The following is a 13,251-nucleotide window of genomic DNA, read 5'->3' as shown; positions in this document are numbered from 1 at the left end:
GGTGGTTTCAGGATCAAAATCGCAGTTCTTGTTGCCATTTCTGTCAAGTTGTGATAGTTTACAGTACACTTTAGGCTGGATGACGTAAATGTACCAGCATTGAAAAAATAGTGCCCTCTCTTGAATAGTGCCCCATCTGTGATGGACATTGAAAAAATAGTGCCCCAGGGGCACTAATCGCGCGAGTACGGTATGTGTGTATTATTATATCGCACTTCAACAGTCTGTCATGATTTCTGTAGTGCGAAGTCCATATTGATTGGAATTTACTCTAGATGAGTGTTGCTGATAACAATGCAGATATGATTATTGTATGAACAACACCTGCTGAATATACTGTTCATGATGTAAGCTGGATGTCTGGCTTCAGGCACGGAGTATTCCCCTTACTTGAGATGCTGGTGTTCTGTGCATGCCTGCATGTACGTGTGTAGTTGTATGCATTTCAATTTCTTGCAAACTTGCTTGGCATGAAGTAGTACATTTGTCGGGAGTAGGTACTAGTAGTAGTACGACTTTACTCAGATACAATGTACAACATACTTTGAATCCTAGCCTCTGACTTGACCCACTTCAGTCGTTGCTTGTGCTTGTAGGCTGTAGAATGGGCTGTAGCTTGGCTGAAGCAAGGTCAAGGAATCCGAAAATGCTGAAAACTTTTGAAAAGGTGCCAAATATGGAACATTTTTAAGAGAAAAGGCCAAATATGGCCTGAATTTCTGCGGTTGCCATGGCAACAAGCCCATTTTTGGCCTAAAATTGGCCGTTGCCATGGCAACTGTACAAAATTGTGAACTGTGGTGGCTTCCTACTGCTACAGCCGCTTGCCAGCCCCCCCCCCCCCCCTGCTGCTGCTACAGCCGCTTGCCGGCCCCCCTGCTGCTGCTACAGCCGCTTGCCAGCCCCCCCCCCCCCGCGCTGCTACAGCTGCTGCTGGATCCTGCAGGTACCAGCTAGGCCGGGTGCTTGGCGACTGCTATAAAAACCAGTTGGTTGCTAGGCTTCACATGGCAGGTTTCAGAATATATGACAGAATTGTGTAAAAATTGTGAATAAAATTATATTTTTCAAGGCTTAGAAAATTAAAAGATGCAGCAGAAAATTAATGTAGTAGAACAAAGAAGATATTTTGTAAAAAGAATAGAGCAGTACTGATCAGGCTAAAATAGACTGAGCAGAAATCTTGGAAAATACATTCCAGCAATACCATGTAGCATGTACTATGTAGGAAAGGAAAGTTCTTCAAGCTATGAGGTCGTTGACTAAATAATTATACATAAAAAAAAGAGAAAGAAATGACAATTCAGTAAGGAGATAATGAGTAGGTAAAGTCAGCCTATACACATTACTGAGAGTAAGAGATGAGTCATACCGACAAATAGACACTTTGATAGTAAAATAATCCACCGTTACGTTACACAGTATAATCATATTTATAGAAAAATCGCAATACACTGCTCAATAAGAGGACAGGTACTTTGAATCGCAATACACTGCTCAATAAGAGGACAGGTACTTTGAATAGCAATACACTGCTCAATAAGAGGACAGGTACTTTGAATAGCAATACACTGCTCAATAAGAGGACAGGTACTTTGAATCGCAATACACTGCTCAATAAGAGGACAGGTACTTTGAATAGCAATACACTGCTCAATAAGAGGACAGGTACTTTGAATAGCAATACACTGCTCAATAAGAGGACAGGTACTTTGAATAGCAATACACTGCTCAATAAGAGGACAGGTACTTTGAATCGCAATACACTGCTCAATAAGAGGACAGGTACTTTGAATAGCAATACACTGCTCAATAAGAGGACAGGTACTTTGAATAGCAATACACTGCTCAATAAGAGGACAGGTACTTTGAATAGCAATACACTGCTCAATAAGAGGACAGGTACTTTGAATCGCAATACACTGCTCAATAAGAGGACAGGTACTTTGAATCGCACACCTACTACCTCTACTACCAGTGTTAGAACATTACAATACAATACAGCAGAGTATATAGTGTGAGTGTGGAGACTGGAAGTCATACACACAATGCACCATTGTCTATGTGAGCATGTGTGCCAAGCATATTTTGTGGCCAGCGCCAGCTACACTGACACACTACATCTGTTGGAAGTCTCACTGCTGGTTGAAATCAGGAATTCACTGCAATGCCACCACTCCTTATCACCCACGATATCGCTTGGCTGATCCAGCAAAATACCAACAGCCCGCACCGAGTCAGTCTTTGCTCCTTTCTTCCAATTCTCAACACGGAGGCTGCCTAGTTGGAAGGTAGCCCACCGTATGTCAGCTGACGGGGATGGGCATCCAAGATGCACTACATAGTGAATACAGAATTCATTAGCTGCTTCCTGAAGAAGTGAGATGTTGCGACTTGGGCGGAAATTGTAGAACAAGGTGGCTACTCCTGACGTCTTCAGGCATAATCTTCCTCAGCCTACTCAAGCCCAGCTGATAAGGGGTGAATTCCCCGCCTGAAACTCTGTGTATTGAGCAGGGAAGGGTGCGTTCTTGCAGGTTTGCCAAGTGGACGGACCTGCATTCTTCTCGTGTGCTCCAGACAGCAGTCGCGAGTCAGTCAAGGGTCAGTCAGTCGGCAGGAAGCGCAAGCTCCAACGTTTGGAGCAGCCACCGGCTTCCTGAAGATCACCCCAGATGTGCCATCACCTATACATGCAAAAACATAATGCCCAAGGCCACACACACACACACACACACACACATACACACACACACACACACACACACACACACACACGCACGCACACACACACACGCACGCACACACACACACGCGCGCGCGCACACACACACAAGTTGGGACACAACACGTGTACGCACGCACGCATGCACAAACAGAACATGTACATGTACGGTCAACTTGGCTATTAACGACTGCGGATATAACGACAATTCTCGAATAACGACAGAATTTCCATGCCCAGAGCAAAGTCCCATCCCACTGTAATACATAAAATGAGACTTCGGGTATAACGACACTTTGCGAATAACGACACCTTATTGATGCCCCGCCGAGTGTCGTTATAAGCAAAGTTGACTGTACATGTAATCAGTTGAAGGAGCTATACACTAGTTGGAGTACGATGCATGATGCATGATGCATGATGGCGTGTGTAGATGAATTATAACATTGAATACTACACTTACTACTTGACCACCTGAACATAGCCACAAAGTTGACAAACGCAAAGACCGGCCAACACACAAACACAGACCAATTTAAACTGAAGACAAAACTGTCTAAATAGGAGAACAAAAGGGGAATTAAAGGGGAAGTTAAGCCTAAAATCAAATTTTCACCAGCTGTAGTCTTCGTGGTGGTGAGTCGAATGGTATTGGTCCGAGAAAACTGAGACGCTCCCTTCCTCCTTTAATCCCAATCGAACTCGTGCACTTCTACTGCGCCCTACTAACGTTAGATGGGATTTGTATGCAAAATGTCACCAAAAGCGCCATTTAGTTCTTATAAAAGCATGGATGACCGCGATTGGCCCATATCTTGTAGTCTTTTGGACGACTGGTTTTAGTCCGAAAAGCGATGCAGCGTTCGGGCCTCTTTCCCAATCGAACATAGTTGAACAAGTGGTCACGTGCTGCTGCGTACACCAGTCACCTGGTCACCGAGCCAGCAGGCGACAACTTTCACACCAAGGTTCAACTCGAGTTCAACTGGAGTGACAGGAATGTACCCAAACAGGCTGTAAGTTGTACCCTGCAGGCATGGTGACCAGGTGACTGGTGTACGCACGAGCACGTGACCGCTTGTTCAACCGGGTTCGATTGTTAATAAGGCCCGAACGCTGCATCGCAGTCTTTTCGGACCAAAACCAGATGACTCAGCGTCCAAAAGACTACAACATATGGGCCAATTGCGGTCATCCGTGCTTTTGTAAGAACGAAATGGCGCTTTTAATGACATTTTGCATACAAATCCCCATCTAGTAGGGCGCAATCACCCAGTTTCGGTGGAAGAGCGCGAGTTCGATTGGCAATAGAGGAGGAAGGGAGCGTCTCAGCTTCCTCGGACCAAGTCCATTCAACTCAGCACCCCGGAGACTACAACTGGTGAACTGTTGATTTTAGGCCTAAAGGGGAAGAAGTTAAGCCTAAAATCAAAATTTCACCAGTTGTAGTCTTCTGGGTGCTGGGTCGAATGGTCGTAGTCCGAGGAAGCTGAGACGCCCCCTTCCTACTTTAATCCCAATTGATCTCGCGCACTTCCACCGAAACTGGGTGACTGCGCCCTACTAGATGGGGATTTGTATGCAAAATGTCACTAAAAGCGCCATTTCATTCTTATAAAAGCACGGATGACCGCAATTGGCCCATATGTTGTAGTCTTTTGGACGCTGAGTCGACTGGTTTTGGTCCGAGAAAGCTGCGATGCAGCGTTCCTCCTTTATTCCCAATCGAAGATGGTTGGACAAGCGGTCATGTGCTCCTGCATGCCCAAGTCACCTGGTCACAGCGCTAGCAGGCGACAACTTTCACACCAAGCTTCAACTCGAGTTCAACTCGAGTGACAGGACTGCACCCCAAACAGGTCAAACAGGCTGTAAGTTGTACCCTGCAGGCAAGGTGACCAGGTGACTGGTGTACGCAGGAGCACGTGACCGCTTGTTCAAGCATGTTCGATTGGGAATAAGGGCCGAATGCTGCATCACAGCCTTTTCGGACCAAAACCAGTCGACTCAGCGTCCAAAAGACTAAAACATATGGGCCAATCGCGGTCATCCGTGCTTTTATAAGAACGACATGGCGCTTTTAGTGACATTTTGCATACAAATCCCCATCTAGTAGGGCGCAGTCACCCTTCACCCTTCCTCGGACCAAGACCATTCGACTCAGCACCCCGAAGACTACAACTGGTGAAATTTTGATTTTAGGCTTAACTTCCCCTTCAAGCCTAAAACGGCATTCAGCACATAACAATTAGAACTGAGAGAACTAGTATAATACAAGAGAACAAGCAATAACTTACTGTTCGCAGGATGCCTGGAATACTGCCTCTCAGATGATGCAAGCTCACCAAGAGTGTGACAGGAACCATCCTGAATGTTCAGCATCTCGGCAGAAGCAACAGCAGTGGTTGCGTCCGCAGAAGCAAGTGTGATGCCTCGGAACACATTGCCGATGATGTCAGTCTTTGTACGTGCAGTTGGTCAAAAGTCAGAATCAGCATAAGACGTTGCAATGCAAACAATAACATAGTGAATAGAAAAACAGAGAAGAAAAGCCAAGGTTACAATATTTCTAAAGGCCTCGTTTGAAACCTGCTGATGTAACTGTGAATAGTGACGTACCTCTAATCCCTTCATCATCATGAACAGCATGTTCTCAACATGGTATAAACACATGCTAGCTTGCAAAGACACTGATCTGTTCTCAGGTAATTATCAACTTTATATCAGAAAGCAGCTAACCACTTTGCAGTGCCAGTGGATGCAAACGTTCACTTGGTTATTTATAGCAGTCTTTTGACCATTTGCAATGGCCGCTGTCTATTATGTACGGTGCTGTGCACCTGTAAGCTGATGTACTGTCGTGGACATGGAAATTCGGTCGAATAACCGGGTCCGGCACCCTCAGTGCGTACAGAACGTTGTCTGCACAGTGCACATGTTCATCACATGCGTACTCACGGCTGCATGGCCAGCGCTCTGGGACCGCTTGACCTCCGACTGGATTTACCATGTCCATGACAGTAAATCATGTACTGTGCTATGCATGTGTGCGTCTATGTATATCATGTACTGTGCTGTGCATGTGTCAGTCTATGTATATCATGTACTGTGCTGTGCATGTGTCAGTCTATGTATATCATGTACTGTGCTGTGCATGTGTCAGTCTATGTATATCATGTACTGTACTGTGCATGTCTAACTAACCCTCTATAGTGATATCACTGCTAAAGACTCTCTGTACTTCTATCTCATAACCAAGTAAACGTTAATAGCATCACATTTGGTGCTCATGTAGCTGCTGCTGCGATTATTTTATCTACCAAATGCCAACTTTATGCACTCCCAGTGTGCGTGACAAGAAGCCAACATAGCCACGGCAGTGATTACAACATACTAATGATGCTACTATTTGATGCTACTATTTGCATCATTTCATTTGTACACACACACAGCATACATGTACAGAAACTGTCGGGTCATCCCCGGGAATATAGAGCAGAAACAATCATTTTTGTACCGTATCTGACAGGAGAATAGGAGCACAATCACATACAATCACATACAATCCAGAAAGACTTACAATTTTCACATAAGAGACACTACTCGTACTCTTCAGTCAGAACAATGGCAGGTGACACCTCCACCAGAACAATGGCAGGTGACACCTCCACGCACAACAGTCCAGTAGAGGGAGCAGCACTTGTCTGCAGACTGCAGCTCAAAGCATCTCTCTCTCTGCAGACTGCTCATGCTCAAAGCATCTTGCTCTTTAATAGAGCTGAAGAAAACTGAGAGAAACAGCAAACAGAAAACAGTAAATGGCAAAAATAGAATATCAAACAAAGACTGTTCACTTACTAATCACACACAGACACACACACAAACGCACACACACACACCCACCTCAGACCGCAGACCTGCCCATCGCGGAAGGGATGATGGCGAACAGCTATGTTAGACATAGCAACTTGTGCACACACACACACACACACACACACACACACACACACACACAGACGCACACATGCACATATGTGTACGCACACACAAACATGCACGCTAGGCCCAGACAGATTCTGCTCCGTTTGCCTCGATATTTTGCTTCAAAATGTTGCTGCGAAATCTTCGATATGTTGCCGAGCCTGGCACTAGAAACTCGATATTTTGCTCCATTTTGCTCCGGAAAAACGTGTAATAGCGCTTTTAGTGACATTTTGCATACAAATCCCCATCTAGTAGGGCGCAGTCACCCAGTTTCGGTGGAAGAGCGCGAGTTCGATTGGGATTCACGTAGGAAGGGAGCGTCTCAGACTACAACTGGTGAAATTTTAATTTTTGCCTTAACTTCACCTTTCAATAATAGACGAGGAGACAATAGTTGTAAAATGGCAATAAATAAGATCAATGGTGCACTCATAACAGCAAAAACTGAAAAAAGTTTAGTTCAGATGGAGAGCCAAGGATAAATTAATAGAAAAGAAAAAGGATCAAGGAACTTCAAGTTACGCTATAATGTCCACTAACGCCACCAGTTACTAAACAATCAGCTCATGCGATAACATTGCACGACACTGACCGACGGCACTGGTGGTCAGTGTCGTGCAATGTTATCGCATGAGCTGATTGTTTAGTAACTGGTGGTGTCAGTGGACATCATAGCGTAACTTGCACTTCCTTGGTCCGTTTTCTTTTCCATAAAGGTTAGTCCCTAAAACATTTTCTCGTAACTTTCATCAGTGGAATGCCGTCACATAAAAATGTAATAACTAAAACACCCTTACATAGCTAATATGGTTTTAGGTAGAAATACAGCAGCCAGCAGGTACAAAAAGTGAAGTTTACACCAGCTTACTGTGTGTGAATATCGGGTATGTGAGAAAGGTAATGGGAGATGAATGTGATACTTTGTGGATGAACGTGATGGTGCGTGCGTATTACTTGAAGAGTGTGAGTGATTCATTTTCTTTCTGTTTACATAGCAAAAGGGTCACGAGTACGAATATACACAACTTCCAACACCTGCAATTCCTGGTTTAGTATTATTCGTTTCACACGTTTCTTCAAGCAACCTTCTGCTGCTTCTTCTCCGTGATGTGCTAGTTGCACCTTCTCTCTCTGCTCCCCCCCCCCCCCTTCTGCATACTAGGTGACATAATTCACATTTTTTTGGCGCTACACTCTGCGTATATATACTGCTCTTGTGTGGCTTCCACGGTATTCATTGTTATTACCTGACGATGGCCAAGTGCCGAAACGTAAAAAAAACGGAACTGGTTCGGATGTCATGTGCAGCGCTATGGGAATGGGTATGTCCACCCTAATTCCTTTCAATTATAAGTGTGTTTTAGTTTTTACATTTTTATGTGACGGCGTTCCACTGATGAAAGTCACGAGAAAACGATATGGAACTTAATCATTTTTGCTGTTGTTATAAATGCAAAAGCTGGAATCAGCCTTGAGGGAGATCAGAGCATCGATTCCGCCCAGGCCAATGCGCGACATGGCTCTACCACCAGAAGTGATTTATGCCGATGACACTGATTTCATCAGCCAATCCAGACCCTGGCTGGAGAGCATCGAACCGTATATCATCGCTATCCTTGGAGACTGGCACCTAAAGGTCAACGAAGATAAAACAGAAAAAAACAACATTGCGCCGGGAAGGAGACCGCCTGGCTGAAGTATGGCGGAAAACAAAAAAACTCGGATCACTCCTCGGCGACGAGGAAGATGTTGCACAAAGGAAACAATTAGCAACGGCAGCCTTCAGAGCGCTATTCATGGTATGGTGTCGTCGATCGATCATCAGCGAAAGTCTACGGCTAAAGCTTTACAACGCGTTTATCATCCCTGTGCTAACGTACAATGGAGGCACCTGGGGACTGACGGCTTCAGCATGGGAGCGTCTGGACACATTCCATCGAAGACAACTTCGGAGTCTCCTGGGTATCCGCTGGCCGCAGGTGATTCCAAACAAAGCCCTGTACGGCAGATGCCACGCAGAGCCCATCAGTGCCCTCATGCGGCGATCCAGATGGGGCCTGTTTGGGCATATCCTCAGACTCCCTCAAGACACGCCTGCCGCCGTCGCTATGCGGAGTTACTTCACCTGTAGGGACAAGGTATGGCGAGAGCGGCCACGGACAACCATCGTGTCCACACTATCCGCGGACCTAGAATCGGTAACCTCCCGCGACAGCGCGTCCATGTTAGCGCGGTGCACTTCAGCGCGACCGCCTTAGCGCGAGGCATTTCAGCTCGGTGCCATTTCAGCGCCGTGTCTTGACAGCGCCAATGATTTCAGCGCGAAATTTTTAAGCGCAGGACATGTCAGCGCCAATTTCTTCAGCGCAGATTTTTTCCGCGGGAGGCACTTCAGCGCCGTACATGTTAATGTACGTACGGGCACCAATTAGCCGGCATCATGCAGGAACTTTACAGTGCTGGTAACCTACAGGACTGCTGTCGTCAACTGATGGCATTGCCATTCCTGCCATAAGACCAGGTTACAGCCGCCTTCGATTGGTTGGATTGAGAATGCTAACGTTCCGATGTCGCTGTGGTGCTGCCATGGAAGGGACGTCAGCACCAACAACAGTGTTGAGGGATGGCACCATCGATGTAGCCGAAAGATGAACATCACCCACCCCAACGTATGGGTGCTGTTGGAGCAACTGAAGATGGAGGCTTCGCGTACGGAGCTTATTTATTTATTTATTTCTGCACCTCGTGGCATGTCAAGACAGCCAATTGAATTGAGGAGAGGGTGAGACCAACCACGGATTATTGCCAGCCAGATGCAAGCTGGCCAGCGCATCTCAGTCGGGAAAGCTTCATACACTCGACTTAACGATCGAGTTCGCGTCCTGGAAATCAGACGTGCAAATGGAGAAATTACTAATTTTGAATTTTTTTCGAATGTTTGTCGACTTCATCATTTCTAATCTACGGATTCTCTTGTCATATTGCTATATGCCAACTAAATAATTCAAACTATGTGAAAACAAGTTTGTCAAAGAATCACCAAATCACCAAATTCCGCTAGCGAGAGTGCAGACAAGACCACTAATTCCGTGCGTACGATAATGCGCAAGATACTGCGTACTATAGTACACGTGAAAGTGCTTCGCGCTGACATATATGCGCTGAAGTGCCTGGCGCTGACGTTACCTCGCGCTGACAGTACATCGCGCTGAAGTGCCTTGCGCTGACATTACCTCGCGCTGAAGTGCCTCGCGCTGACACCACCTCGCGCTGAAATGCCTTGCGCTGAAGTGGTCGCACTGAAATGCCTCGCGCTGTAGTGGACGCGCTGTCGCGGGATGGAATCCAAGAATCAGCAGGACTTAGGAGTCTGAGGAACTTGGCAGACCTGGAGCACCTGCCGGCCATCGCCGCTGACAGGCCTGCGTGGCGCGAGCTGTGCCAGGATCTGTCCCCGGGGAAAATTGCGATTCCGCGGCCGCGTTTTTTTCCGCGTTTTTTTTTAAAAGACCGTGTTTTCCGCGATTTTCCCGCGTTTTTTGAACTTTTCTGTTGCGCTACACGTACACACAGTGCACTGTTCGGTCAGCAAGGTCTCATCCGGTGGCGGCTTTGTAGTTTGTACTCATTATGACGAGCGCTTACACCAGAGACTTGTAACTGATTGATTTCACTACATACTCACTGAAAATTGCCTCATATCAACTGTAAACTTGCCGCCGCGAGATGATATCAATAATATTCACCGCATATTTACCGCATATTTACCGCAAATTCACCGCAAATTATGCCATATTATGCCGCGTTTTTTGCCGCAATTTTCCCCGGGGACAGCAGGATGTACGCAGTAACTAACGGATGGGACAGAGGCATTGTACAGATCCCGTGCATTTAGCACTTACCATCGACCATGAGTTACAAACCTATCGTCGTTGTCTGTTATTCTTGTTTTATTTTTTTATCTTTCGAATAGATCCCGTGCATTGAGCACCTATCATCGAACATGAGTTATGTGCCTATCGCCTGCTGTCTTACATTTATTTTTTACTTTTATTTATTTTTGTTTTCCTCTCTGCCCACTCTGCCTGTCTTCTGGCACATGCGAATACGTGGACTTACTGTTGACGTAAACGCGGACGTGCGTATAATAATAATAATATAAATGCACAATTTATCTTATTTACTGCCATTTTAGACTAGAGCTGCGTAAATATATAATGTTCTCCCTTGCTAACTATGATGGTTGAGATAAGTTTCCATGATGATTGTCTCATGAAAACCGATAAAGAAATTTCTAGGTCTTGTTCCTGAAACTGATGGATAGTTGATGGACACCTTCCCTGTGACCAGTGCCCTGCTCTCATCTTCTCGAACTGCTTCCTATCATGCCCCGGCTACCCTGCACCAAACTATATCTAGTGTTATTCTGCACCCCCCCCCCCCCCTCTCTCTCTCTTATACAGCCAAACTCTGCTCAAATTCTTTCCATCCCTCCTTCTCAAAAACACCCACCTTTGTCGTATCCTTTATCTTGTGTTCTTCATTTCTAACGTCTTCTTTAATGGTGTGTATGTTCTGCGCAATCTGAGAAGAATTCCAGATTGCGCAAGCATTCTTGTGAATTCTGGGGACGCCAAAATATTTGCTGCACGAGACCAGGCATGGTAAAACCGCGTGCCTGAGCTTCTGCGAGATTTCTGGGAGCACGCCAAAGTAAATGTATGTGTGGTGCAAAATTCCAGTGTGTGGTTCGTGCAATCTGTGGATTTCTCTCAAAACCTGAAGAGCATAGCGAGTTTATGTGGGGCGCAGTCTATGGGTGCAATCTGTGGATTTCGTTGAAAATCATGAAGAGCACAGCGAATCCATGTGGGGGCAATCTGTTACCCGATTTCACTGAAAAACAAAAATGAGGAGCACAGCGAATCCATGTGGGACGCAATCTTTGGGCGTAATCTGTGGATTATGTCATTAAGAAAATAACATAAAGAGCACAGCGAATCCATGTGGGGCGCAATCTGTAATTTTCCCTGAAAGAGCATGAAGACCACAGGGAATCCATGTGGGGGGGGGGGGGCAATCTGTGGCCCGATTTGCAGATTGTATGCCTGTGTATTAGGGCAATTTTCACATTGCGCAGATACATGCTTGCGCATTCTCGGAATTTTCAGACTGCGCAGTGCAATCTGAGGATTCCCAACAGGAGACAGGGCTGTGCAATCTGGGAATTTCATGATACACGAGGAGGATTTCCAATGCATGAAATGGCACAGGGCGAGGTTTTCGTGTCACTCCAGATTGCGTGCGCAATCTCCAGATTGCGCAGGCAATCTGTGCAATCCGGGAATTCTCAGATTGCACTAGTTCTCAGATTGTGCGGAACATGTACACTAGCGCGAATGCTGACACCCTATGGTCTGTGTTGCTAATTTGCTGCACCAGTACTGGTTTATGCAGCCCGTACTGCCCCCCCCCCGCTCAATTTTGATTTTAGCCGAAATCAGTTTACCAGCTCAATGTCTTCTTACCTGGGACCAAACAAGGAGCTGTCGTTTTACTGTGGTCTTGCACACAACTTGATACGCACGATCCCAAAGCCAGCAGCTTGGCAGAGAATCTTGCTAGGTCACCATTGCCACTCCGCTTCACCATTGCGCAACCTGCCTTCAGTGTGTCTGCACCTTGATAGCTTTACACCAGAGAATACAGGTCTGCATCTGCAGTGTTAGCTTTGTCAACACAGCAGCTGCTCAGCATCAGAACATTGTAGTGTTGAATTCCTTGCGCCGCAGTCTTTCAGTAATCAGCTATTATTCCAGGCTGTAGCTGACGCGGTGATATGAGACCAGCGCATGTCCAGAGTCGTTGTAATAGTACTACAAATGTTAATGTATCCTTTCTTGCCCAGACTCCGTGCAACAGTACTACTAATGTATCCCTTCCGGCACAGCTGATAAATGAATAATATCCTTCAGGCCCTGACCATCCTTTGCAAAGCTGATGATAGAGAAAAAGGCTTGGTAGCAGCGACTGAAGGCAACAAGACGCCGAACTACTTCCAGGTCTCGTAGCCAAGGCGAAGAGAGTCAATTGAAATATTCTGGCTGCTCCACGACTTGGTCCGCGGGAGTGGGAAAGTAAAACAAGCGCTCGTTAGTGACCACTAACAATTCTTTACCGAACAAGCTTTACTGTTACTGGTGTAATTGAAGATATCTTTCACGAATTTCAGCAACGCCGGTACTAACAGCAAGTAAGTTTGGAGCCCTCTCCGCTAAAGCAGTCTATGAACTGAAAAGCCTTTCAGGAACAAAAAGACAAGAGCAAGGACAGCAGGAAGCCGTTTCTGTATTCTGCAAATGTGGACCTTGAGAGAATTGTGTTCTCACAAATAACGGAGACGGGAGAGCGAGACAAGACGTTGAACTACCAGTACTTTGAAGTGAATAATTATTACAGTAAATATCGGATATAACGTGCCCCTTTGATTTTCGAAAATGTATCACTATATCCGGTGCATCACTATAGCCGATTTGCATGTT

General features: G+C 45.9%; 1 long non-coding RNA gene across 1 annotated transcript; it reads right to left on the bottom strand.

The window, feature by feature from the left end:
* Nucleotides 1-997: 997 nt before the first annotated feature.
* On the bottom strand, nt 998-13,152 carry LOC135828177 (uncharacterized). The gene is made up of 4 exons (XR_010555579.1): nt 12,238-13,152; nt 6,306-6,513; nt 5,023-5,185; nt 998-2,687 (listed from the first exon to the last, which is right to left on the bottom strand). It is a non-coding gene; the product is annotated as an uncharacterized LOC135828177 (long non-coding RNA).
* Between the last annotated feature and the right edge of the window lie 99 nt (nt 13,153-13,251).

The sequence above is a fragment of the Sycon ciliatum genome, chromosome 12 (genome assembly GCF_964019385.1).
Source record: "Sycon ciliatum chromosome 12, ocSycCili1.1, whole genome shotgun sequence".
NCBI lineage: Eukaryota > Metazoa > Porifera > Calcarea > Leucosolenida > Sycettidae > Sycon > Sycon ciliatum.
Note: the sequence above shows the minus strand (reverse complement) of the source record. Positions and strands in the feature narration are given on the sequence as shown.